The following is a 26,408-nucleotide window of genomic DNA, read 5'->3' as shown; positions in this document are numbered from 1 at the left end:
CCCTCCTGTTCTCATTCAGCCCAACCTTAAACAAAACCACCACTGTTGTTTTTATCCGCGGTGCGGATCTGGGAATTGCCTGCATGGGGTCAGGGGAGCTGGAGAGGGGATTTGTGCTGCTGAAACCGAGCTTCATCTCCAGAAGGAGCTGTTAAAAATGTAAGCGCTTAGCTAGGTGCAGCACGCTGCCCTGCTGCATCCCGTTTGCCAGTGAAGAAGCAAGAAGTTCCCCAGATTGACTGAGATTTACACCCAAATTCTAGATATGGGGTCTCCAGATAAAGGAGCTGGGGTGTCCCCGTGCAAGCCCCGCTTGCAGCACGGGCAGTGTGGAGCAGGTCAGCTTGAGCCGGGCTTAACCCTGCACCAAGCATCAGCCTCCTCCCGACCACGCTTCCCAGAATGTATTTAATCACAATTTTTCTGCCAGCATTAAACCTTCCAAGACATTTTAACTACTCAAGACAAGAATGGGATTTTTTTTCTCGCAAGTTTTCCGCAAAGAACAACTTAAACAGAAACTCCTTCAACACAAATACTAACAAACAAGTATTAAAAATATATAATAGAATATTATCTTGTATAATTTTAGATGTATATTTCTATCTGTTACATATTTCCAAGTACTGAAATATTTATATTAATATATATTCTTGTTCTACTCTATTCTATTCTATTATTCTATTCTATTCTATTCTATTCTATTCTATTCTATTCTATTCTATTCTATTCTATTCTAATTTTAAATATTAATCAACTGCCTCTGAGATCTCTTTTGCCTACACAGCTGGACATATTGGCAGATCTGGTTTTGCACTGGTATTTCCTATCTAAAGCAAATAAACATATAACTAAGCTAGACTTCAAAAAAAAAAAGAGCCCAAGCCCCACAAATTGAGAGGTAGTATCGTACAGGTGTTGATGTACAGCCAAAATCTCCAAGCTTGGTAAAGATTCAAGATACGAGGAAGGAAACCAGACAGAGATTCACAGGTTTGAGTTCAAACAGCAATTAAGAACGCAAGTAAATGGCGATAGATTAGTACAGAGGATCGCTACGACACGCCAAAGATTTCCAACACGAGCACGATTAGCCTCCGAGCAATAAATTCAAGTGCCTTTCCCTCCCCTCAATATCCTGCAAAACCCCTAAAAGCTTGGGGAGGGGGGAAGAGGATTTAAAACCTAAAAAATATCACATATTTCAGAAGGCAAAAAGACAGCATCTGACCCACCTTCCCTCTCCAGGTGCCGACCCTCGTCCGCCCCTCGGCTGCCGTGGCTGCGCGGGGACTCCGGCAGCGTCGCTCCCCGGGTGTCTGCAGCCAAGCGGAGATTGTCATTTATTTGTGTGCAGAAAGTTAAGCCTTTCTAGGAGCGGTTGGGAGAATTCACTCCCACCACTCCCTCTAAACCAAAAGTATTTGGCACCAAGCCCTCCTCGTCCACCTGTACTATTAAGGTCTAAATAACACGCGGGACGCGGGCTGATATTTACCGGATCTGTTCAAGTTTCCTTTTTTAAACCAGCACAGAAAGTTCTTCAGAAAGAAAAATTTGGGGGGGTTGGGGGGTTGCTGTGGTTTTGTTGATTTTTTTTTTTTTTTTTTTTTTTTTTTGTCTCATTTTTCTTAAAGCAGATTTATCTCATTCTTTGTGTTCTCTGCTCAGTGAGACAATCCCCTCCCTGGTCTAACTGGTGACCCCTGATTTGCCCCCACAGAGGTCACTCTGTGGTTGACTCTCCTATGATCTGCTCCACTTCCCCTGCAAACTGCAGCCATGTGAGTTGGGTAAATGTGGGGAGGGGGGTGAAAACCACCTCCTTTGAAAAAATAACTGGCTGTAATTCAGTTAAAAAATCACGTTTGCACATGAATGACTCAAACAAGCAAGAAGATGGAGGCAAACTATCTTCAGACACGGAGGCTGGTTACTCAAGTCACCAAGCTGTCCTGGTTGACAAGACCCCAACCCAAGTGTCCAATCCAAGCAATGAGTGACTGAAAAACCTTCCCGAGTGCCCAGTGCGAGGTTTCCAAGCCCCACCCCCAGCACTGAGGTTTGGAAGCCAACTCCCGGCCACCTCAGCTGCACCAGACGGCCAACAACCCCATCCTGCACGCACCTCCCGTGGCCCCTGGCCACAGGGATGTTCCCAGAGGAGGATTCACCCCTCGGGAGCCCATCTCAGCAGCCTGAGCAGCCTCGCCTGGCTAAGCCCCGCTCGCTGGCGTGCACACAACCCCAAAGGGTTGGCCACTGTGTTGAGTGATAAAGAACTGGGCTCCCTCCTCTTTTCCTCACTGGGTGCCCCAGGGAACAGCTTGTTCTTGAGGTTCTGCCCCAAATTAAGCAGTCACACTGAATAAAACACTGCATTTCATAAAATGCTAGCTACTTTCTGGCACAGGTATAGTAACAAGGAAATAGATGTTTTCTGTTAATACAATAAACTCGATGAGAGCAGCTGGACACCGAGTTCCATTTTACGGGCTTTTCTGATGGTTTTCCTCTAAAGAGGCACACTAAAAAAAAAACCCCAAATCACAACCAAAATTGTTTATACAAGGGAAACCTTTCTGAAGCGCAAGGCAAAATCAAGTGTAAGATAGCCTGGGGCAACCTGGCACTCCCAGACAGGGCTTGGAAGAGCTCCGTGCTCAGCGCACGGTTACTTTTGAAACTTTTATTGCACGCTTTCTCAGTCTGCAGGGAAAAAAACATTAATGCTGTTTCCATCCCCACACCCAAAGCACTATCTGCAGCTCCTCTGACTACTGGGTTTCTAAGGAGTGTCTGGGTAAATCAGTACATGAAGTCGGAGTGAACAATGTGTCTGGCCCCAGATAAGGGCAGAGAAAAACTTGGGCAGCATCCAGTGACTGTCAAAGTCGGCATGGAGAGGAACACCAATTGCCACCCACTGCTTTTCCTGGTATTCCTGTAGATGGCATCCCCTGTGGGATGGGAGCACCCGTGCAACCACCCACCCAAGCTCCTCAAGCACAAAACCATGCAACTCTTCACTTCCCACAAAACACAACTCTCTTTTCCCTCCCCCATCAAAAGGATTTGCCTTCATCAATTCACCAAAGCCAAGAAAAAGGGTTGAAGAAAAAATTGCATGTCTGCCATGCTAGCAAAGCACATTGCTCATGGTGCTGCTTCTCAAGACGGTTTATAATCAGGGCGTACAAAAATGTCCTCAGCACCATGGAGGTGTCAGAGCATGTCCAGGGCAGGGAATGGAGCTGGGAAGGGGCTGGAGCCCCAGGAGAGGCTGAGGGAGCTGGGAAGGGGCTGAGCCTGGAGCAAAGGAGGCTCAGGGGGCCCTTGTGGCTCTGCACAGCTCCTGACAGGAGGGGACAGCCGGGGGGGTCGGGCTGTGCTCCAGGGAACAGGGACAGGAGCAGAGGGAATGTCTTCCAGTTGCACCAGGAGAGGTTAAAATTGGATATTGGGGAAAATTTCTTCATTGTAAGCACTGTCCAACACTGGCACAGCTGCCCAGGGCAGTGGTGGAGTCCCCACGCCTGGAGAGGTTTCAAAGTTGTGTGGATGTGGCACTTGGGGACATGGGACAGTGGTGGCCTTGGCAGTGCTGAGGGAATGGTTGGACTTGAGGGCTTTTCTAGCCTAAACTATTCCAACTCCAAATTCTTGCAAGCCAAACCCTGTACTTTAATACAGAAAAATACCTGGGTGTGGACTGTGACAATTGAAACATCTCAGTGATAACTTTGACTCAAAAACCACTGCAGACCAATTAAGCACCCACTGAACCCTGGAAATTATTTGCCCTTTTCCATATGAAATTAGCTCACTTTTTTTTTTTTTTTTTTTTTTTTTTTTGATCAGCATTAATGGAAGGTTGAACAGGTCTCCTACACTACAAATGAGGAGAAAATAAAGTACTTCTAAGAAGGTGCGAAATAAGAACAGCAGGAGAAAAAGAAGAAAAGCTTGTGCCAGACCCCACCTTGATTTACAAGGAGAAAAGGTAACCCCTAGTAAAAATATAATAGAAAAGGTTACAATGATTGCTTACAACAGGCAAGGAAAACTCTAATTTCAAGTATACTGAATTGAAAGCTTTATAGAAGAGTAAGGAAGCTTGTCTAATCAGGAAAAAAAAAAAAAACCAAACAAACAAGCAATCATCAAACGTAAAGATTTTCATGGGCAAAATAAAATTTCACAGAGTTTTGGGGGTTTCTTTTTGGTCTGCGAATATATACAATATTCTCCTTTTGTACTTCAGTTTTCCAGGCTGATTTTAAACTTTTTAGTTGGAGCCCAATAATCAGCTTCAGTGAATACAGCTCTCTCAGAGCTAGAGGAAGATATTTTTTGCAACAAGACTTGCTGCATCAGTCACATTTTTCAAAGGAAAATAATTTGCCTCCTCAAACATCCCTATTTCATTGCCAAACTGCAGTGGTGAAAAAAAACACCTTTTTTTTTTACAGGTTGATTTTGCTAAGAAATGGAACCAATAAAAATATTTCCCCCCACAAATCTCACTGGAGATGCTTGGAAATGGGAAATTTGGAAAAGCCTGGGGAGGTTTCCTCCAAGGTGTCCATCCCACACGCTCGGTTTCCATTTGCAGTGGTGTTTCCGTTAATTCCAACACAGCAATAGAGTTAAACCTGGCCTAAGTGCTTCCAAATGCTGGCCTTATTTTAAAGAGTATGGGGAAGGAAGCGATGTGAGCCCACAATCCTGACAAACACCTTCCTCGCTGGGGCACCAGCAGGGCAGAAGGGATGAGGATGGGGACACCACACAACTTCTTTGAGGTCTCTTTGTCCATGGTGCAGAGATGAGCTGCTGGTTTTCCATCTTTAAAGAGAGCTGTGAACCTCAAGAAAGCATGAACGGGTAGAGATTTCTTTGCTAGTCTCACACCCTGCACATGAGGAGCAGTTTCCAGCAAGAGGCTGAATTAGTTACTCCATGCCACAGACTGGGAAATTTCACTGGTCCAGGATGTGTCCATAGACAAAGCTACTGCTGCCACAATACCCTTATCAAAAAAAAAACCCAAAAAGCTCTACAGGAAACCAGTGAAAACCAATGCTGATGAAATGCTTTCCCTAAACAGCCTCGGTGATTTCATAGTTGGAACGTTAATGGTTGCAATCCGGATTGATCCTGAGGGATCCCCAGGGTTCTGTTACGGAAAACAGAAGTCAACGAGGCACCATTGTCTCCAACAGCAGGACAATCAATTATTATACCCAGCTTTCCCAAAGAATGGAAGCACAGCTGGATTTATTTCAAGAAACAGGGCTGGAAGGAGCCAAGGTGATATTGAACATGTGTATGAACACACACACACACACACACACACATATATCTATATATATATATATATACACACACACACACACAATACATGTGCAACTACACGGAAGGATTTCCCTACATCATATGTATCATATGAGAAACTCTTGAAAGAGCTGTCCCCCTGACCATCCCTGGCCTGGAAATGCAGCCAGCTCTGGTTCCCCAGAGCTCCCAAATCCTTCCTGATCCACAGTTCTCAGCCTTTCTTGGGCCCGTGCAGCTTCAGGGTATGACGAAGATCTCATGTTAGCAAGAACATGGCAAAACTTCTGCACAAACTTGCCATTAAACTTGTATTTGGCTAGACAGCACATGCCTGAAGGCAACATTCTGGTCAAAAAAATCTCAGAATGTCTTGGATTGGGAGGGACTTGCATGACCATGTCTTTCCAATCCCCCTGTCACTGGGAGGGACACCTTCCACTAGAATAGGTCACTTTACTTGCTTTTAATGTTTCAGTCTTCCCTTTCTCTTCACTGAGAAAGACTTTTGAGTTTGCTTCAATTTGTGTTGGTGCAGGACTGGGACTGGGTAAGGGCAACTAAGAATAAATGGTGATAAAATGAAATTTAAACACAAATGGATGTTAACAATAAAAAGCATGACATGGATCAAAGACCCTCTCTTCAGGGCTTGATGGCTTGATGCATAATTTTATCAGGGATACCTCTCACGAAGGCAGCTGAAGCTGGGTGAGATGAAAGCCCCCAAGGAGGTTCAGCTCACAAAGAGTTTCTGAATATTCACTGTACATCTGTCACCAGCCCCAATGCCAAAAACTTCCCCAGCACCTCAGACCAAATTTGAGACAGGTGGCAAAACCCCAAATAAAGTCTGCTGCAGGATGGAAGGGAGAGCATCTGCAAAGACTCTGATGCTACTGAGGCTGCAGAGAGCAGCCTGGCCTCCACTGCAATCACTTTAAACTTCCCTGTGCAATTCACAGTCCCAGCTGCAATTTTGAAATGCTTTCTCTGCCTCGTAATTTCTCGGCAGGTTATTTTTCCTTTGCTCTCACACAAAATGAGCCACAGCTCCTCGCTGGGTCCACTCACAGCATCCCACACCTGGATGGGCTAAGGACAACCAAGACAATGGCCCAGCATTTCAGCCTCCAAGTGCTGGTAACCCTCTGCACAGATCTCCTGCTTTCCTTCCAAACTGGAAAGTTATCCTTACCCGGGAATAGGAAATTCCACAGAAGCTCCCTGATGCAGGTGGAAACAAATCTCCTTTGCTTTCAAAAGCTGTGGATCAGGCCACAGCTCCTTGCAGAGCATCACATTAATAGTGAGAGGCAAATGAACCATTTTACTTCTCCCAGCTGAAAGAAAAAAATGAAAATGCAGCTGACCTGATTTACCTTCCTGATAATGTATTTAAAAAAACGTTCCCGGGCTCGGGACTTTGCCAGCTGAGATTTCAGACGGAACGAGACTGTTTATGTCATGACCACAACCTTCTGAAAAATACCCCTTTAGATGGGAAAGCTCACAAGACCCTCAGGTATAATGATCTCAGCTGTATCAATAACCACATTTCGGCAGATTCATTATCTGCTTGCCAGCCCGCCTGGCCGCACAGCGAAGCGCTGCAGCAGGATGGAGCAGAAAGGAAAACATTGAATTCAGCCCTTCTTCCCACATTAAAAAAAAAAAAAAAATGACATTGTGGGTCATTCTTTTCCTCAGCAAAAGCCAAGCTTTTATTTCCACTGCTTTCACGCCATACTCGGGAGGGAGGACCTGAGCTGCACACAATATTGAACACGGCTGCTCAATCCCCCCTCAGTGGATGCAGGAGCATTTTCCTGCACAGCTCCCACCTTTGCTCCCCCAAGCATCCTTTCCCTTGCCATCCCAAACTTTACAGCAGAACTTTTGGGGTTTTTTTTCCATTATTCAAGATTTTAACATCCATCACTCCATTGCTCAAGGTTTTGACAGCCATGTTAAATCTACTCCTGGATTTCAGACCACACTTCGTAAGAAGTTCAGGCTACAAAACAAAGGTTTATTTCATATCAGTATTTTCATGTAACAGGGACTGTTATGATCATGCATTTTGCTCTCCAGCTTCATACAAAATATAATATTGCACCCAGCAATTTCTGCAGCAAGGCTCTCATTCCTGCCTGCCCGCCAGTATTTAGAAGCAGAGGCAATATTGGCTGGAAGATTTCAAATCAAGGAGCTTGCCCTGATCCTTTGGCAACTGCTTCTAGAAGTTTATTAGTCTCATTATAAAAGAAAATTTGCACTTATTTTCTTTCCCATGTTTACCTCTTGTTTCTGAACACCTCATCACACCAACCATTGTTCTGCTAAAACATTTTGAATCTCTTCAAAGAGGAGATTTGAATGCTACAATCCTATGAGTAAGTATGAGAGCTGTGAGCATCTCCCACAGTATCTCACAATACAATCCCAGAATGGTTTGGACTGGAAGGTCTTAAAGCTCATCCCATTACACCCTCCTGCCATGTGCAGGGACAGCTCCCACTGTCCCAGGCTGCTCCCAGCCCCATCCAGCCTGGCCTGGGGCACTGCCAGGGATCCAGGGGCAGCCACAGCTGCTCTGGGCACCCTGGGCCAGGGCCTGCCCACCCTCCCAGCCAGCAATTCCTAATTCCCAATGTGCCAGAATCTGTGCCTGCCCTCTGGCAGTGGGAGCCATTGCCTGGGTGCTGTCCCTGCCTGCCTTGTCCCCAGGGGCTGTGCAGCTCTCCTGGAGCCCCTGCAGGCCCTGGCAGGGGCTCTGAGGTGTCCCTGGAGCTTCTCTGGTGCAGCTGAGCAGCCCCAGCTGTGCCAGGCTGGCTCCAGAGCAGAGGGGCTCCAGCCTTGGATGCATCATGGCCTCCTCTGGGCTCATTCCACATTCTCCTCATGTTGGAGGTCCCAGAGCTGGACACAGGACTCCAGGCCAGAGTCTCACCAGAGGGAAGTAGAAGAAGGCCCTGGGGATCTCTGCCCCACCACTGAGTGCAGCTGCCCCCCCTGCCACGAGATGTGGGACTGATTATTGCAACAACCCACAGCTGGAGAAGCAGGAGGAAAGGAAAATGGCAAAGATGGGAGAAACAAAGAGCAGCTCTGTCTGAGGTCAGGGGAGAGAGCAAGCTGCCACAACTTTGCTAGGGGAGATGAAGGCTTGTATATCCAGGGATGATTAACCCAAAAATAGCATGGCAGCATGGAGATGGGGATTGATGGGTTGACATGTAGAATGGTCACCACTTAACAGAATCTCAAAAGTTTTGGGGGCAAATCTCAATGTTTCTGTAAGGAGCTCTTAGAGGTGGCTCTGCAAATTCATAACTCCTCCTTAATGAGTGAAAAGCAATGGGGGCAGAGAGAGGAATTTCCTGGTCCTCAGGCCAGAGTCCTACACGGTGTCAAACCAAGGAATGGCCCTCCCAGGAACGGGGTCAAACAGGGATTTGTGCTCTGTGCAGAGTCAGAAGGCAAAGCACCCAGCGTGTCCAGCTGCACTGGGAAGGGATGGCCAACAATCCAGGCCATGTTGCAATGCCTTTGCATAAATCAGCAGCGCAGCCTCAGATGGGGAGAAGAGTAATGATGCAGAAAAGCCAAGAAGTGCTCAATCAATATCTCTGCTCCGCATCTGGAGAGAAGGCAGGATGAGGTGCTTGTATCACACGAGGAGGATGGAGTACTTTCCAGTCCATTAGTAACCAAGGAGGTTGTTAAACACCATCTACCAGCCATAAACAATTTTGAATCAGCAGGCCTGGATAACTTGCTCCCAAGGGCCCTCCAACAGCTGGCTGAGAAGCTCTCTGGCCTGCTGGTGTTAATTTTTAATAAATCTTGGAATACCAGGGAAGATCCAGATGGATTGAAGCATGAAAATACTGCACTGATCTGCTAAAGGGGCAAGTGGGATGGCCTGAGGAACAGGTTGGCTTGCCTGCCATCAGTCATGGGTAAAATAATGGGAATCCTCCCAAGAGTCACCCAGAGGAGGAATTAAAGGATGGAAATACAGCTCATGTTTGTCAGAGAGGTTCTGCAGTCAACACACCATGTCAAACAAAGCTGATTTCGTCCTCTGAGTAGATTACAAGTTTGGTTAATAAAGATAATTGCTTAGAGATAATATACATATGCTTTTGTACAGAATTCGATTTACCAGGGCGTGGCAGGTTGATTATAAAATGAGCATTGCATTACAAGAACAAAGCACATCTGCAGGGGATTCAGAGGGGATCCCAACAAACAGCTGTCTGAGGGGAACCAGGCTGTTTCTAGGGGGATTTCACAAGGCCCAATCCCAGCTCTAAGATTCAGCATTTTCTTATCTGGAAGCAAATACAACATCCTTGGTGACTGATCAGCTATGCACTAGACAAACAGGAGAGGCCAAGCCATTTGGGCACAGCTGAGATGAGGACAGCTCAGCATCTGGCTGGGGTCACCACTGCACCTCGGGAGGGAAGAGGAAGGGGACAGGCAAGGGAAAGCAGAGAGAGGATGCTCAGAGCCAGGGCAGCAATGCTGTAGCATCATGGGTGGTGGGGAGATACAGACCCCAGGCTCAGCAGGAGGGCAGAAGGTTGGATGTCACACATTCCCAAGGAAAACTCCTTGGAGTGAGTTTTAGGAGGTGAATCAGAGCCTGGGATGAGAGAGGTGGGAAGGAATGACTCCCTGCTGCAGGACTTTGCATCTGGGGCTGGATATTGCTTGGGAAAGGATGCATGACCCCGACCAGCCTTTCCACACTTTATTCTGACACTGACCCTAGTGACCCTGAGGAAATCAACTAAAGCTTGAGCCAGTTTTTCCTGACAGGAATATCCCATTTGGCCTTTCCCATCCCTGAGCTTTATCCATCCCTTGGGAAAACACTCAGTGCCTGGGTGGACACCTCAGTGACACCCCAAAGGGAAGTGCAGGGGTACCAGGCATGGAGTGACATCCCTGTGGGCAGCTTGAACACATGGACAGCCCTGTCTGCTGCTCCAGACAAGAAAGAAAAGGCTCTGAGAAACCTTTAGCAAGCCTAAATGCTCAAACAACCTTATGTCAAGCAGCTTTTCTGCATCATGGTTACACCAAAATCAGTTAAACTACCCTTGGCACCCCTTTCAGCAACATATCTATTTTTTTTCCTGAAGCATTATCAATTCAATTAAATTTTATTTTGATTTACTTCTACTCTTCCATCCTTGAAAACCAAAGGTTACTCATATTCACATGGGGCACACTGTGTTTAGGAAAAGCTGTTCACTCATTCTGGCCATGGCCAGCCAACATCTATTCCTTGCTTGGGTGGGTTTTGGAGAGATGTGGGGCTCAGAAAATTCAAGTGGGAGTGCATTTGCCTGGGTTCAGAGCAGAAGAGGGCCCTGTGGGACAGAGAAGGGTGCATGCCCACCAGCTCACGTGTGCTCCTCACTTTCAGGTTCATGTCCTTGGTCCTCAGAGCATCACAGGAGCAAGGAGGTGATTTGGACACACCAAGCCAGGTCACAGGAGCAGTTTCTTGCCCAGCCTTCCCTTGTGGTCTGGATGGGCAGTCTGGTATCTCCTCCTCTTCCTGCTGCTTCTGCAGTTTGCTTGGAAGGGACCAGACCTGCTCAGTCATGCCAAAGGTGAGAGGAAACCTCCTCATCTCAAGAGCCAAGAAAGCCCTGACCAGTGTCATGGCCACAGCCAGGTCAGGCACCCTCACTGGACCTCATGGAGGTCCCAGAGCACGAGGATGGGGAGGAGGGTCTCACACTGGACTGGAGAGGGATGTGGGATGTTTGTTCCCTGATCCCAGCCTGAACCAAGCCCAAAGATTGCTCACTTCCACATGCACCAACAGAGCAAAGGTGGGCAATGGTCCCTGTGAAACAGCCTCACAGAAAAGATGGAATTTTTTTCATCTTATGTCTTTCCATCCTCCTGAATCCAACTCAAGGAAAAATTTAGCTTCCAACCTATTTTTGTCAGGATTTGCAGAGGGCTTCTTAATATGGCACCTGTCCTACACATCCAGTTTGCCACGGGAAATCTGGCTGAGGGCCAGGCTGGCCTCACATTTCCATCTGACTCTGCCACTAACTGGTGATGGAGAGCTGCTGCTCACAATGTTCCTCAAGGGCTCCTCTGACTGCTCCTGCTCCAGGGACAGAATGAGGTCAACAATTCAAATCCCAACTGTTTAACCCAAACAGGCCCCATCCATCAACACCTGAGCAGTGGATTAGAATACATTGTTATTGCTGAAGGTGAATTGAAGGGATGAGGCATTAAATCTCAAGTCTTACCTAATGCCAGACATTACAAAATATTTCAACCTTTTCCAAAAGGGGGAAAAAAAAGCCAGTTTGTCTTAAAATCACTGAATGCCAACCAACAGAGTTTTGGTGAGGTGATCCAAACCAAAGGCAAAAAGAACACTGCAGCCACCTTGCTGGGCTGCCCAGATGCAAGGTAAAAAACAGGTGCCCATCCAAAAAAACCCAAAAAAATCACCTGGGGTCTCAGTGTAAATGCCACTAGGAAGATGCAGCAGGAACTGATCAAAGACCTTAGACACAGGATCATCTTCCCCATTGTGGCTTCCACTCCCCAAACTGTCAGGAGCTCACAAGCAACTTCATCTCCCCAAAGAGTCACTAATTCTGATGGCCTCTTCTATCTCACCTGAATGCATCTGCCTCATCTCCAAAACACTCAAGGTCAGGTTTGATTTGGCCTCGAGCAACCTGTTCCAGTGCAAGGTGCTGGAATGAGATGAGCTTTAAGGTCCTTTCCAGCCCAAGCCATTCTGGGATCCTGTGGTTCTGTGCACTGAAGGGGAGATGGGATCTCCGCAGCCTCACTCCTGGGCGTGCCTTTAAGTAGCTGTGCCTGGCACAAAGCCCTCAGCAGGTGAGAGCCCCACTGCCCTGCCTGCCTCCCACCTTCTCCTCCTGCCCAGCTCAGCACCCAAGAGCAGCCAGGCTGAGGAGCAGAGCACAACCAATCCCTCCAGTGCCTCCGAAAAGGGCATTGCCTTCACTCCCACCCTGCCTCCAGCTCAGGTCCCTGGGACAGAGTGCTTTTCCTCCACCACAGCCAGTGCTTGGCCAGGCAGAGCATCCCACCCCTGCTCCACTCAAGCCCGAGGGAGGGTGCAGCCAGAGTAAATTACTTAGAAGGGGGAAAAAAAGTAAAATTAAATAACCACAGAAGACAAAGGCTTCTTGTCTCAAAGCCCTCACTCAGCCAGCACATCAGGCAGGTTGGCACTGTGCTCAGGTGATGCTGTGTGGGCAGGGGCTGTGCTGGGGTTGCTCTGGGAACCCCATGGCAGCACCAGCTCCCTCCCAAAATTCAGCAGCAGGGACCCCAGTGCTCACCCAGATTTTAGCAGCTGGGTAAAACCCAAGATTTCACATTCAGGGAGATGTGTATGGCCCAAAGGGTTTGGGTCTGACTGCTCCAGCAGGATGTGACTTTTTCAACAGGTTGAACTTGTAATTGCATATTTTTCTCCCCTATATTAAAAAAAAAAAAAAAAAAAAAAAAAAAAAGAGAGAGAGGAGGAGGAGTAGAATGGACTCATTTATCAAGTGCAGCCAAACACTGGGCTGGACTCAGTCCGTGACACTTTGTACAATGGCATTCCAGTTTGTCCTCCTCAATAATTCGTATTCTAATGAGCCCTTTTGCTCCAGCAGTAGTTTGTAGCCCCCACACTTCCTCAGGTCCTCCTGTGTTTCAATTTGTTTTTTTAAAATTTCCTCTGCAATATTTTTATTAACAAAAAGAAAAAGGAAAGCAGGCTTGCTTCCCTCCTGGCTTGCACGGGAGCAGGTAATGAATCTCTGAGCACGGGAGTTGTCTCAGCTCTTATCTCCATGGCCTTGCTGTTCCCAAAGACACTCACTTAAAAAAACGAGATAATGGGAACAGGGAAAGTCAGCAAAGAAACAAAAAGGCAATCAGATTCTTCAGAGGAGCAGGGGAGCCCCATGATTTCCCCCTGCTCTCCTCCCGCTGGGACAGGGCTTTAGGTCACAATCCTGTAAATGAGAAGTCACTTCAGGGAGGGCAATCATGAGAGATGTGCTATTTTGAGAGAAAGCTGCTTTGCAGAGCTTGGTCCTGCTGAGGGCTGCTCCACTTGGGTCATGCTCAGCTTGTGCTGGCAGTGGTGGCTGCCCAGACCTTGCACCCCCGTGCTGGTGGTGGGGTGGCCAGGCCAGGTTAGTTGGGGTCATTTGCATCCAAATTCCAGCGGCTCCAGGCCAAGCTGTTGGTCCTGCCTGTCTGTGCTGGGTCCCTGGGGAATGGCAGTGAGGTTCTGATCCTGTAGCAAACCTGTGTGGGCCAGAACTGTCCTCCATCAGCCATAACACAGCTGGGGGTGAGGGCACTTCAGGCCACCTCAACACAACTTCTGACCCATCCAACACCAAGCCATGCTGCCACCACCTACTCCTGCAGGTTCCTAGAGCTAGAAGTGCAGTGGGTGGCTGTGAAAACCTCTACAAACTCTGCAAAATAGGACCAAAGGCTGTGGCAGCATCTTCCCTTGCCCACCTCTGAACCCCATCACCATGGGCTCCTGCTCGTGGTGGGGACAGTGGCACCCCCTCAGTCCAAGGGCCAGAGCAGGCCCTGTCCCAGCTGGAGGATGGAGCAGAGATGGCTGAAGCAGCCAGGAGGAGGGAATGAGAGATGCACACTCAGGAGGAGAGAATGAGAGATGGTGAGGCCCCACACATCCACTCCCCCGTGTGAGCCTAACGAGCCTCATTAGCAGGGAAGACTTAGTGCTGCAGCTGGCTGGGATGTGTGTGGGGGATGCAGAATCCTGGCTCTTTCAGGCCAGCAAAGAGCCCTGGAAAGGTAGCAGGCTCTGCAGACTGAGCCAGGTTAAGGCTGGGGTGACATCCAGGACAGGGTGACCCAGCTGGTCCATCTGCTTTCAGGTTCCCTCCCCAGCACTGCAGGGCTGTGGGGGAAAACAGCCACCAAACACTTAAGAGAGAGGTGAGAAAAGCAGCATCTCCATCCACACAGCTTCACTGGGAGACAGGATGGAGGAGATTTTATAATCAAGACTATCCAAAAAGGAGGTTTGGCTTAAAAACCTTCAAAACCTCAGCAAACCTAGTTAAAACATCAGCCTAGCCAGGCTGAGCACAGCTCTCCCCTTCAGACTGGGGAAACAAATGTTACAGGTTTACACACTAATTTATTTCTACCCATTTAACAAATTAATGTGTCCCTCCCATCCCCCTTCCCTGGAGCAGCAGGCTCTGCAGCTCAGAGCCAGTGAAACTCCTACTTCCCAAAGCCTTGGAGATAGCAGCTCGACCTTCATCACTGCCCTGCTTCAATTTCCTGCCTCCCTTTGCCAGCCCTCCCTGATGGAACCCTGCCAGGCTTCCTCCCTCCCTGGGGACCATGCTTGCTGCCATTCTGCTTGGGTTCTAATCACCTTCTACTTTGATGCCTCCGATCCTCCGCAGCCTTCCCCCGTGCTGTGCCATCTCACCGGCCTTTTTGGGAGCACCAGATGGACCAGCCAGATTACCCTTAGGAAATACCTACTCTTTTCTTGGTTCCTTCCCTGCCCTGGGAAAAGCTTCAAAGCTGCTCTCCCTGCTGGCAGGATTCCTCAAAGAAAAGCTCTGTGGACAAGGCCAGCAATCTCAGAGTCACAGGATGGTTTGGGTTGGAACAGACCTTAAAGCTGATCCAGTTCCAACCCCCTGCCATGGGCAGGGACAGCTCCCACTGTCCCAGGCTGCTCCCAGCCCCATCCAGCCTGGCCTGGGGCACTGCCAGGGATCCAGGGGCAGCCACAGCTGCTCTGGGCACCCTGGGCCAGGGCCCCACCACCTTCACAGGGATGGATTTATTCCCAATTTCAACACTAACCCTGTCCTCTGGCAGTGGGAGCCATTGCCTGGGTGCTGTCCCTGCCTGCCTTGTCCCCAGGGGCTGTGCAGCTCTCCTGGAGCCCCTGGAGGCCCTGGCAGGGGGTAGAAGATCTCCCTGGAGCCTTCTCCAGGCTGACCTCTCCAAGTCCGTGTGTCCAAGCAGCTTGGCATTATGGCTTTAGGCGCCATCCAGGCTTTACCCATTGCCCTAAAGAGCCCAGCACCCACAGACTTATACACCTGCAAACCACACCAGCCAACCCCAGCTGTGCTTCCAAGAAGGTGCTCTCCCAACTCCAACAAGTTCAAGATTGTTTTGAACCCCTGAATAAAGAGTAGTCACTCTTCCAGGTTTCATTTATAGCTCTTGTTTTCGTTACCATTCACAAACAACATCCAAGCCTTATCTGAGTGTTGAATTCCCAGCTTTGGAGGCATCTCCTGCCAGTCACTTTCACAGGCTCAGCCCAAGAGAAAGCATTTTCTCATGGACACAGCTGTTTCCTTAAAGAGACCCTGTGTTATGAGATAGGGAGACCAGACAGTGTACTTTCTCTGGCCACTCATTACCTTAGAGATCCCCTTTTCTCTGCCTCTGCTTGGCTCCAAGCCTCCCCCACAGCTTTTTCCAGCCTCTCTCCTGGTGATTTTTTCCTCTGGCTGGTCATTGTTCTCATTGCCCTTGGCTCACAGATGGTCCTCAGAGAGCTCAGTGCTGATGTGGTGCCAGCCCTGCTCCACTCCAGCTGCTGAAGGGCATTAGGAGCCCGGCCACCACTGCACAGACACCTCTGCTCTGCTCCATCTGCCCTTCCACACCAGGCAGTCACTGCACAAGGCTTTGCTCACCACAGCTGGGCCATGCCTCAGCCCCACCCCAGCACCCAGGCCACCCTCCAGCCCCTCTGCCCTGCACACCAAGCCTCCTCATCCTCTATCTCCATCTCCCTACCCACCCTTCCTCCTTGACAGTCCCTCCTGCCATGCAGCTGAGTCACTTCCCCTTCTCCAGACCTTTCCTTCCAGCTTTCCCATCCCCTCTGGCTTGGGAGCACCCCTGCAGGGTCACAGCAAACCTCTCCCACACGGAGGAGCAGCCCCTGGGATGAAATCCTTCATGCTGAGGGTGACAAAACATCAGCACAGGTTTCCCACAGAGTTACTGGATCCCTGGCAGTGCCCCAGGCCAGGCTGGACAGGGCTTGGAGCAGCCTGGGACAGTGGAAGGTGTCCCTGCCATGGCAGGGGTGGGATGAGATGATCTTTAATGTCCCTTCCAACCCAAACCATTCTGTAAACCCAGCCCTGGGCTCCAGCCCCGCTCCACAGGGACAAACTGGGACTGCCACCCAGGCAGGATGGATGTGAGTGGAGGAAAACAAGGGGGGAAAAAACAGGGCAGAGCAGAGAGGAGGTGAAAGGAGGTCTTATTTTTCACCAGGCCAAGTTGTTTTTGGAGGCACAGACACTGGGTTCATTCATGAAGCAGCTAAGTGCAGGGTTTTCAATGGAAACAATGAATTAACAAGGATGAGCAGCAACAGGATAAATGACCTTTTTCCTGCTTCCCAAAGTGTTCTGTTTCTTTCCTAACCAAGCAGCCAACAGCTCATTTAGCTTCAAGGCACTCAGCCCCAGCAACCTGGTGCCTCTAGAGAAGTCCAAGGGCTTGGAGAGGAGCTTTCCACAGAGGAACCTCCTCCCCTGTGGCTCCACACCCTTCCCACTCATAACCATGGGAGCTGGGGGCTACAGAGGGCTCCACATGGCATTTGGGATGGGAAGCATGGGTGATGCCACCCAGCAAGGCAACAGCCCCACGGCCAAAGCCAAGGCATCACGGAATGAAGCTACATCACAGCAATTTCAGGCTGGAAATCAGGAACAGGCTCTTCACCCAGAGGGTGGTCAGGCACCAGAACAGGCTCCCCAGGTCATGGCCCCAAGAGTTCAAGGAGCATTTGGATGATGCTCTTATGTTTAGACAATCCTGCAAGTAGTGGGGAAGTTGGATTTAATGGTCCTTACGGGTTCCTTCCAATTTAGAATCACAGAACTGTTTATATTGGAAAAGCCCTTTAAGACCATCAAGTCCAACCATTCCCCCAGCCTGCCAAGGCCATCCCTGACCCATGTCCCCAAGTGCCACATCCACACAGCTTTTAAACACCTCCACCACTGCCCTGGGCAGCTGTGCCAGAGCTGGACAACCCTTTCCATGAAGGAATTTTCCCTAATGCAATCTAAACCCCCCCAACTGTCCCCTCCTGTCAGGAGCTGTGCAGAGCCACAAGGGCCCCCCTGAGCCTCCTTTGCTCCAGGCTCAGCCCCTGCCCAGCTCCCTCAGCCTCTCCTGGGGCTCCAGCCCCTTCCCAGCTCCATTCCCTGCCCTGGACACACAAGATATTCTATGAAATTCATGATTTCTAAGATCAGTGCCCTGAACCCCAACCCACTGGGACCCAACTGAACCCATCCAGGGGAGAAAGATCCCAGTCCACTGAGAGCTTTCCCAGTACCTTTCACCAGAGTGCAATTCCTCCTCAAAGACTCAGAAGGAAAGTGGTTTGACTTGCAGTTTCTGCTATCTCAAAATCTATCAGAGGGATACACTGCCCTATGCTAACATAACGGATTAAAGCAGAAGATAAAATGCTGTTCCATTATCTATTTATTAAAAGCACCACTTGAACTGCTTTTATTCAGTGTACATCTCCCAGAAAAGAGGCACTCCTTGACGGTGTAAATCAGTGAGCAATTGTGTTTTAACAGCCTTTAGAATGGCATTTCTCCACGCTTTTAGACAGAGTATCAGACAGAAAACCTCTTCCAAAACTCACTTATCCTAACAGGCGAGATCACAGAGCTCTTTACTGCTCCTCTACCACCAAGACAAATACAAAATGGGCTTCTAAAACTCACAAAGCAGAGATCATTCCCATTTCTGCTGCATGAGTATCCTTAATGACGGGACAAAATAAATAATTTTGTTAGCAGAGGAGAACTGTGCAGCTCCCACTGACAGATGGGACTCCTGGTAGGTGATGAAATGCAGGCTGCAGCTCTCAGCCCAACGAGTCCTTTCCTCTGTGGTAGCTGTGGGTTCTGTGGGAATCAGCTCTTACAGAGCCAGAAAGGATGAAGCCACTTCGAATCTAGCAGTTCTCTGAGCAAAAAGGGAATAAATGATGCCAAACTTTCAGCAAAAGATTTCAGGTGTGAATACAGCAATACATGTGAACTGCACAACAAAAGGGAGGTTGCTGGATTCTCTCTGCTTCACCAGAATAAATTAGGCTTTTTCTTGGTTGAGGATATTTTTCCATGCCAAGAAACATTCCCCCTTACTTTTTGCCAGGCTCTACTGCTTTGTTATTCTAATTTTATTTACAAAGTGTTTCAATAAAGAAACCTGGAGCAAGAGCATTCATGAGCAGGTTGGATTTCAAACGAAATGCTGGTGGAAGACCAGGACAGAAAGCTTCACCCTGAGCTGCACAGATCAGTGGAGTCTCCACTGTGGGCATGAGCAAATGTCAGATCTGACTGGGGGAAGAGGGAAAGGGATGTAGCCGCATGCATGGGGAAGGATATGCATAGCCTGAAAACTATGGGATGGATGGATGGAGGGATGGATGGATGGATGGATGGATGGATGGATGGATGGATGGATGGATGGATGGATGGATGGATGGATGGATGGATGAGGGATGGATGGATGGATGGATGGATGGATGGATGGATGGATGGATGGATGGATGGATGGATGGATGGATGGAGGGATGGATGGATGGATGGATGAGGGATGGATGGATGGATGGATGGATGGATGGATGGATGGATGGATGGATGGATGGATGGATGAGGGATGGATGGATGGATGGATGGATGGATGGATGGATGAGGGATGGATGGATGGATGGATGGATGGATGGATGGATGGATGGATGGATGAGGGATGGATGGATGATGGATGGATGGATGGATGGATGGATGATGGATGGATGGATGGATGATGGATGATGGATGGATAGAGGCATGGATGGATGGATGGATGGATGGATGGATGGATGGATGGATGGATGGATGGATGATGGATGGATGGATGGATGGATGGATGGATGGATGGATGGATGGATGGATGATGGATGGATGGATGGAGGGATGGATGGATGGATGGATGGATGGATGGATGGATGGATGGATGGATGGATGGATGATGGATGGATGCATGGAGGGATGGATGGAGGGATGGATGGATGAGGGATGGATGGATGGAGGGATGGATGGATGGATGGATGGATGGATGATGGATGGATGGATGATGGATTGATGGATGGATGGATGATGGATGGATGGATGGATGGATGGATGGATGGATGGATGGATGGATGGATGATGGATGGATGCATGGAGGGATGGATGGAGGGATGGATGGATGAGGGATGGATGGATGGTTGGATGGATGGATGGATGGATGGATGGATGGATGATGGATGGATGATGGATGGATGGATGGATGGATGGATGATGGATGGATGGATGGATGGATGGATGGATGGATGGATGGATGGATGATGGATGGATGGATGGATGGATGGATGGATGGATGGATGGATGGATGGAGGGATCCTGACCACACTGCTGCCACCAGAAGGACTTCAGCACTGCGGCAGACACGATGGTGAGGTTGATGTCATTGCTCCTTCCTTTCCTGTGGCCACTGGCCTTTTATCACCTGCAGCAGGTGAACTGGGGCCCTGCCTTGCTGGGGAAGGCCCAGGGCCCAGCTGTGCCACCCCTCCTTGGGGTGGTTCCCAGCCCCATGCACCCCAAACCTCTGGCCACTCTTACACGAGCAGAATTCTGACGGGGCTGACAAACCTGGAAGATCATTTCAAACCACAATCACTTCAAATTCAGCCTGTGACCTCCTTGGCAGGATCTCCCTTCAGCACAGCAGCCCCAAACAGGAGCTGACAGTGCTTGGCGACCTTTTGAACCAGCACTCAGGTCCCTTGGGTACCGAGGGGAGGGTTTCTCTCAACAGCATGCAAGCTCCCTGGCTCTGACAGCCCTGCTCGTGGGCTGCCTGGGAGGGGACCAGCATCCCAGCCCCTGCATGCAGGGGTGTGAAAGGGCACTGGGGAAGGTGCACTTGTCACCAGGAATAAACCGCGATGCACAAGTTGTGTCGCGTCTTCTCTCCGGGAGGAACAGAGCCAGCTGAAGCCAGAGAAAATCTTCCCTGGTGCCAGCGGGGTTTGGATCTGTCCTGGAGCAGCGAGCAGAAATGCCAAGCAGCAAGGAGTGAAGCCTCTCCTAAATGGCATGGGCTATCAGCTGGCACGGAGGGAGCCCCAGGGGACAGCAAGGGCTGTCCCTTCACACTCAGGTGCCCACCAGTGCAGCCCAAGTATCTCCTTAACACAAGTCACCCCATGATCACAAAGCCTGGGCAATGCCAGCTTCCCAGTCAGGCTAAATAAATCCCTTTGTGCTTCCTCTGACAGCACATCCTATCCAGAGCTATTCTGAGACAAGAGCCACCAGCAGACCTGGCAGAACTGTGTTTGAGGGTCCAGCTCAGGAGAGCATGGCTGAACCCTCGTGCTCCTGAAGTGTTAAAGTTTCCCAGATGAACCTCAGAGTTTTCCACATTTCACTACCTTTACCTATCAGAATGATCTTAGAGAAGATTTTATTTCTCTCTGCAGTGGGTAGCAAATCAGAAGCAAAACTACAGCAAGGATGGCCCACACGGAAGGGAAGCAAACCTCACCTGATCTGCTGGGAGGAAGAAACCAGAGCTAGCCAGCACCCATGCCTTACCTGGTTTCCCTGGCTCAGACACGTCCTAGGAACACGATGATGGGTCACAGACCCCCTGAAGGAGATGTTCTGCAGGGGAGAAGACTGTGTCCTGCCACGCTCTGCTTGAAGCCCAGGAGAAAGCAGCAGAGCCCAGGGGGGTGATCAGCAAGGCCACCCCCTCAGCTCACAGCGCTGGCAGGCAGGGCTGACACGGGCAGGGTGTCACCACATAAAGGGCTGTGGAGCCCACGTCCGGCCCCTCTGCTCCTCCCTGAAATGTGGGTCAAGCCACAAGGTGACAGCCAGTGCTAAGGGAGCCATCCCTGCCCACCAAGGTGCTTCCAGCACTGTATCAAAAACTAAAGCCAAGCAATAAAAATTAAAGGAGAAGTAATACGGATCATAAAAGCCAAGCACAGGACTAAAAAGTCCCCGGACACTGATGTATCGTTAAGACAGGGCATGAAACTCCCCTTGCAGCACTGCCAGGTTTCCTTTCCACGAGAAATTATCCTGGTTTCTGATTATTGTTTTGTCAAAGATAGGTCAGGCTTTGTCAGCTAGCTCTCCAGTGTTAAGGAAAAAAGGTGGTGGAAAAGCTTGGGACTTGTTTGGCACCCTGTACACCACTTCTTGTGCCCCACCACCCACTGGGATTTGTGGCTGAGACCATCAATGCCTTGAACCAGCACCTGCACACACCCTGCTCAGGAAGGATGCTATGGAGATACACTAAACAGATCCACAGAACCATGCAATGCTTTGGGATTAAAAGGAACTATTAAGGGCCATCTATTCTTGCCCTCTGCCCATGGGCAGGGTCACCTTCCACTAGAACAGAGTGCTTCAAGTCCTGTCCAACATGGCCACAGATGGGGCATCCAGTGCCCCTCTGATAACTGGTAACTGGAATAACTGGCCCCAGACTAATAAGGTTGCTGGATTGATAAAATAAGACATTATTTTGCTAGAAGTTCTCCTTCCCCCAATCTTGCAATGACTGGTAACTCACAGGCATCCTCCCCCATCCCAATGTCCCATTGTTTTCCCACTACAGAAGGTCCCACTGAAACAGCAGCCCCAGCACTGGAAATTTTATGGGGGTAGAAGTCCAGATTTAACTCTTTTGGACACAAAGCTCACCTCTGGTAACTGGGGAAAAAAAAAAAGTGGGAAAATCACTGCCCCACAACCACTGCCCATCATCTCCATACCCCACTGCTCCAGCCCTGCTGGCCCATTAACATCCCCTTCTTCTTGTAAACATTGCCTGAGCACTCCTGCCTGCCCTCCTGCCCTCAATTAACCATGGCCTGGGGGAGAAGCAGGTAAGAAAGCACTCAGATTTAACTGATCTCCTCAGAGGGTGAAAGCAGAGCCCAGTGAGACAAGCACGGGCAGAGGGGATGGGCAGGGGCAGGGCAAGCAGGACAGCAGAGCCCCTGAGGCCCAAACACCCTTGCCCAGCTGCCCTCATCTCCCAACACCTCGTGAGATTTGAGGACAGTTTGTATGGCACAAGGTTTGGTTCTCTGCTCTGAAGCAGGTTATCCTTGCCAACACCACCTCCCCTCTGCTGAATCCCAGAGCCATCAGGCCTCTCCCACCCATCCCAAGGGGGTGGATGTCCCACCAGACACTCCCATCTCATGACACAAGGCAGAGGCTGAGCCCACACAAGCTCTGCAGCTCCCAAATCCCATGGGAGTCTTGGAGAACACTGCGTTAGGAGTCAGTGCATCCCAGAACCAGCGATGGAAGGAAACATCTGGAAGGGCCAGGCTGGATGGGGACTTGGAGCAACCTGGTCTGGTGCAAGCTGTCCCTGCCCATGGCAGAGGGTTTGGAACTAGACAAGCTTAAAGGTCCTGTCCAACCTAAACCGTTCCATGACTCTACAATAAATATCTCAGGCTCCAAACAGCACCTCCAGCATCCGTGGGGATGCCAGAAACACAACTGGTGCCTTCAGCAGGGTACCCAGCTTCCAATTCCACCTGCAAGGAGCCACAGGTCACCAACAGAGCAGCCCTGGCTTTACACAAAGGTGGTTTTGCTGGAACAAAAGCAAAGGCCACAGAAATAGGCTGATTTTTTTTCCCTCTTTTTCCTGAGATATGACTAAACTCCAGGAGCAGGTAGTGCCTGGGCATCCTGCAAGCATCCTGCAAGCAGTGCTTTCAACATGAAGGAACAAAAGGCTGCGGTGGGGAGGAGAATGGTGGGAAACCTTGCGGGCTCCCGAGATTCATTTGAGACCTGGTGTTTGCAGCACAGGCTGTATTTCATCTTTTCATAAGTAAGTCTTACCAGGAAACATTACAAAAAAGGGGGCATTTCAAGGCAGAAAAGTTGGTCGCCAAACGTCATTTTATTTTATTTTTTAAACCCTTTGTTAGCAACTCTTCTGGGGAGCAAATCCAGCAGAGGCAATACAGTGCAGCGTGCACTCCTAAATTAGTTTCCAGGCACTTGGGATGCTTTATTATTCATTTCCTCCAAATATTAGGTAATGCCTTTCACCCCTTTCAAAGTCTATACGAGGGGTCTTTGATGCATTGTGGGACTTGAAAGTTTCAGGTCTAAAGAAGCATTTCTTTTAAGTCCTCCCTTTTATCAAGCATATTCTGTTCTGTTCGCTATAATGCGCACAATGGCATGAGAGTCTTGACCTGCTTCATGTCTGATGAGTTGAAATCTCAGATGCATAGGATAAAACAGCCATTCCTAGCAATACAGCTTAAACACTTAGGGCTCTATTCAGGCAAATATTACCCAGGGGTCTGCCACACCACTGAAAAGCTGCAGAAATTGGCTCGGTAGACGGCTGACCAATTCAGCAGTGAGAAATGACCCCGCCACATTAACTCCCCTTCTCATTTCACCCTGGGCGAGCCGGGGTCTGGAGGTAAGCGCGGCAGAAGGCGAGAGCCGGCTGAAGCCAGATTCATTTTCTTTATATAAAGTATTTTTGTGCGCGTGTGTGACCATGAATGTCATTATGCGGATCTGCAAGGGAAGGGGAGTAATGACATTAGGGCACCGGCGCAGGAATCGGGGAGGTTTTTGTCTCACAGTGACACCGGGGCGCTGTCACGTCCTCTGGACAAGCAGAATTTGCAGGCTTTGAAACGCTGCAAATGCCTTGGAAAAGCAGGTCTCTGCCTCTGCTGAAGGCGTGGGGATTCTGCTGGGTCACTTTACACCACCCAGCATCAGTCTCCTCCATGTGTTAAGCACAATTAATGCCTCTTGTTCCACAATAATTTACCCTGTTTATAGGTTTTTGTCATCCTGTTTTTCCTTCTTCATACTGCAAGCTCACTTAAGAGATGGCTCCTGTCCAACAGTACACTGCACCCAGGGTAGGGATGCAAAGTAAAACTTTCTATTGCACTAGCAAATATATTTTGGTACAAAATGCCATGTTTTTGTCCTTTAGACAGTCGCACCCACGTGTTTTTAGAGAAGTACCAAGTCGCTATTTTAGGATATTCATCTCCTCTTATCAATCTCCTCTTGACAGGTTAGAACTAAGAAAAATTTTTTAAGAGGCAATCTGGAAATGCAGGGGTAAAATTCAATGTATGAGCTGGAGAGTTCCTAAATGGGCTGAAGATGCCAGAATTTACCTTGCATGTTTTACACCCTAGCAGCAAAAGATGCCTCTAGAACAAGTCAGAAAACAAGGGTTCAGACTATATGGGAAGGTGTTTGTAAAAGAGCCAGGCCCTGGTTTTCTGACTCCTCTTGCCTGCTGCAGTGCTACACCCTGGTATGACCTGCAATCAGCCTGAGACCAGCCTTGATAACCCCAACATTTCACTGGGAAAAACATTTCTTAAGCTATATAAAAAGGAAGAAGTTCATCTTGCATGAGTAAAACCCAGCTATGCCCTTCCTGATACTGGCAAAATATCCCACAGCACCTCCTGTAAAATGGGAAAATATGCATCTGCAGGCCCTAGCCCTGGTGCATGTGACTTTAGGATTAGCTCTAAAAACAAACCAGATCCACAAGGATTTAATCTCCCAACCCACCCACCTCCTCCAGGATGCTGCAGACCTGGAGAGCATAAGCTTGATTTTTGAAGGATGCTGAGCATCCCCCTCACAGCTGGCATGGCAGTAGCAGCAACAGGTAACAAAAATTATTTGATAAAGACTGGACAGGGCTTTGAGCTACCTGGTATAGTTGAATATGGTATATGTTGCTTGTTGCAGGGGGGTTGTACAAGATGTCTTTTAAAAGTCTCTTCTGACCCAAACTATTCTATTCTATTCTATTCTATTCTATTCTATTCTATTCTATTCTATTCTATTCTATTCTATTCTATTCTATTCTATTCTATTCTATTCTATTCTATTTCTATTTCTATTTCTATTTCTATTCTACTCTAATTATTCTACTCCCAGCTCTCACATTACCCACCTGGCTAGGAGGCTTTTTAGGAGCCCTCTGAAGCATCCTTATTAAAATACCATCAGGACACACATGGTCTGTGCCCCACATGTATGTACAGTGCTGGTCTGCCAGAGGCAGCTGACAAGTTATCACTGTGCTTGCTACAAACCCTCTGAGCCAGTAAGAAAACTCAAACAATGTGAAGATTTATCAATTCTTTCAGTGGAGACAACAATTCTATTCCTTTTGAGGTAAATGAAGAGTTTTTGCTTGGGGACCCCGTCAGGAGCAGAAGGCAGCACAAGGATGGGACCCATCACTCACCAGCAGCAGAAAGATGCTGACAGGGGTGTCTGCACAAATTTTTAAGGAGTCTGAAACAGCTCCTTTGAGAGAGGGAGACTGAAGAAAAGGGGTAAAACTGCAGGAGAAACAAAATCTATTTGTAAACCCCAGGCAGAGTTGACACAAGGCAGCTGGCACAGGAGTGCAGAGATGATAATGGAGCCTGATGGATAGTTCAGAGGATTATCAGATACCCTCCAACTCAAATATGCTGAGGAACCAATTATTTAATGCTAAAGACAGCGCAAACGGATGCTTAATAAGCTGCATCAGTTCAGGACTGCTGGAGCTCAAGGGGCCAAACCCCCACTGGTGTAAGTCTGGAAAGCCAGCACGATGAAATACCCAATGCTTCAGATACACACTGGCCCTGCCAGTCCTCACCACCCTGCCAGGAGGCTGGGGGGCGTGGAGGGGGAGCAGCTGGAATTTGGGAGCAGACGGGTGCACGTTCACCACCCAGGCTGACAGCACTCAGCCCTGCAGCAGCCTTGCTGGCTGCCCTGTTTACAGCAGAAGGGGCTGCTGTTCTCAGGAACAGTCTGGGTTTTTCTCCTAGCTGATTGCAGAGGCAGCAGGGAAGCTGTAGGAGGTGT

General features: G+C 49.0%; 1 protein-coding gene across 2 annotated transcripts in view; it reads right to left on the bottom strand.

Moving 5' to 3' along the window:
* Positions 1 to 26,408, bottom strand: part of ZBTB7C (zinc finger and BTB domain containing 7C) — a 110,355-nt gene that overhangs the window by 51,855 nt on the left and 32,092 nt on the right. Inside the window, exon 3 of one of the 2 annotated variants that reach the window (XM_063180195.1) lies at positions 1,236 to 1,319. The exons of the other annotated variant lie outside the window; for it this stretch is intronic. The gene's annotated coding sequence lies outside the window, so the exon portion shown is untranslated. The remainder of the gene's footprint in view (positions 1 to 1,235; positions 1,320 to 26,408) is intronic. 2 annotated transcript variants of the gene reach the window in all.

Source organism: Melospiza melodia, chromosome Z, assembly GCF_035770615.1.
Source record: "Melospiza melodia melodia isolate bMelMel2 chromosome Z, bMelMel2.pri, whole genome shotgun sequence".
NCBI lineage: Eukaryota > Metazoa > Chordata > Aves > Passeriformes > Passerellidae > Melospiza > Melospiza melodia.
Note: the sequence above shows the minus strand (reverse complement) of the source record. Positions and strands in the feature narration are given on the sequence as shown.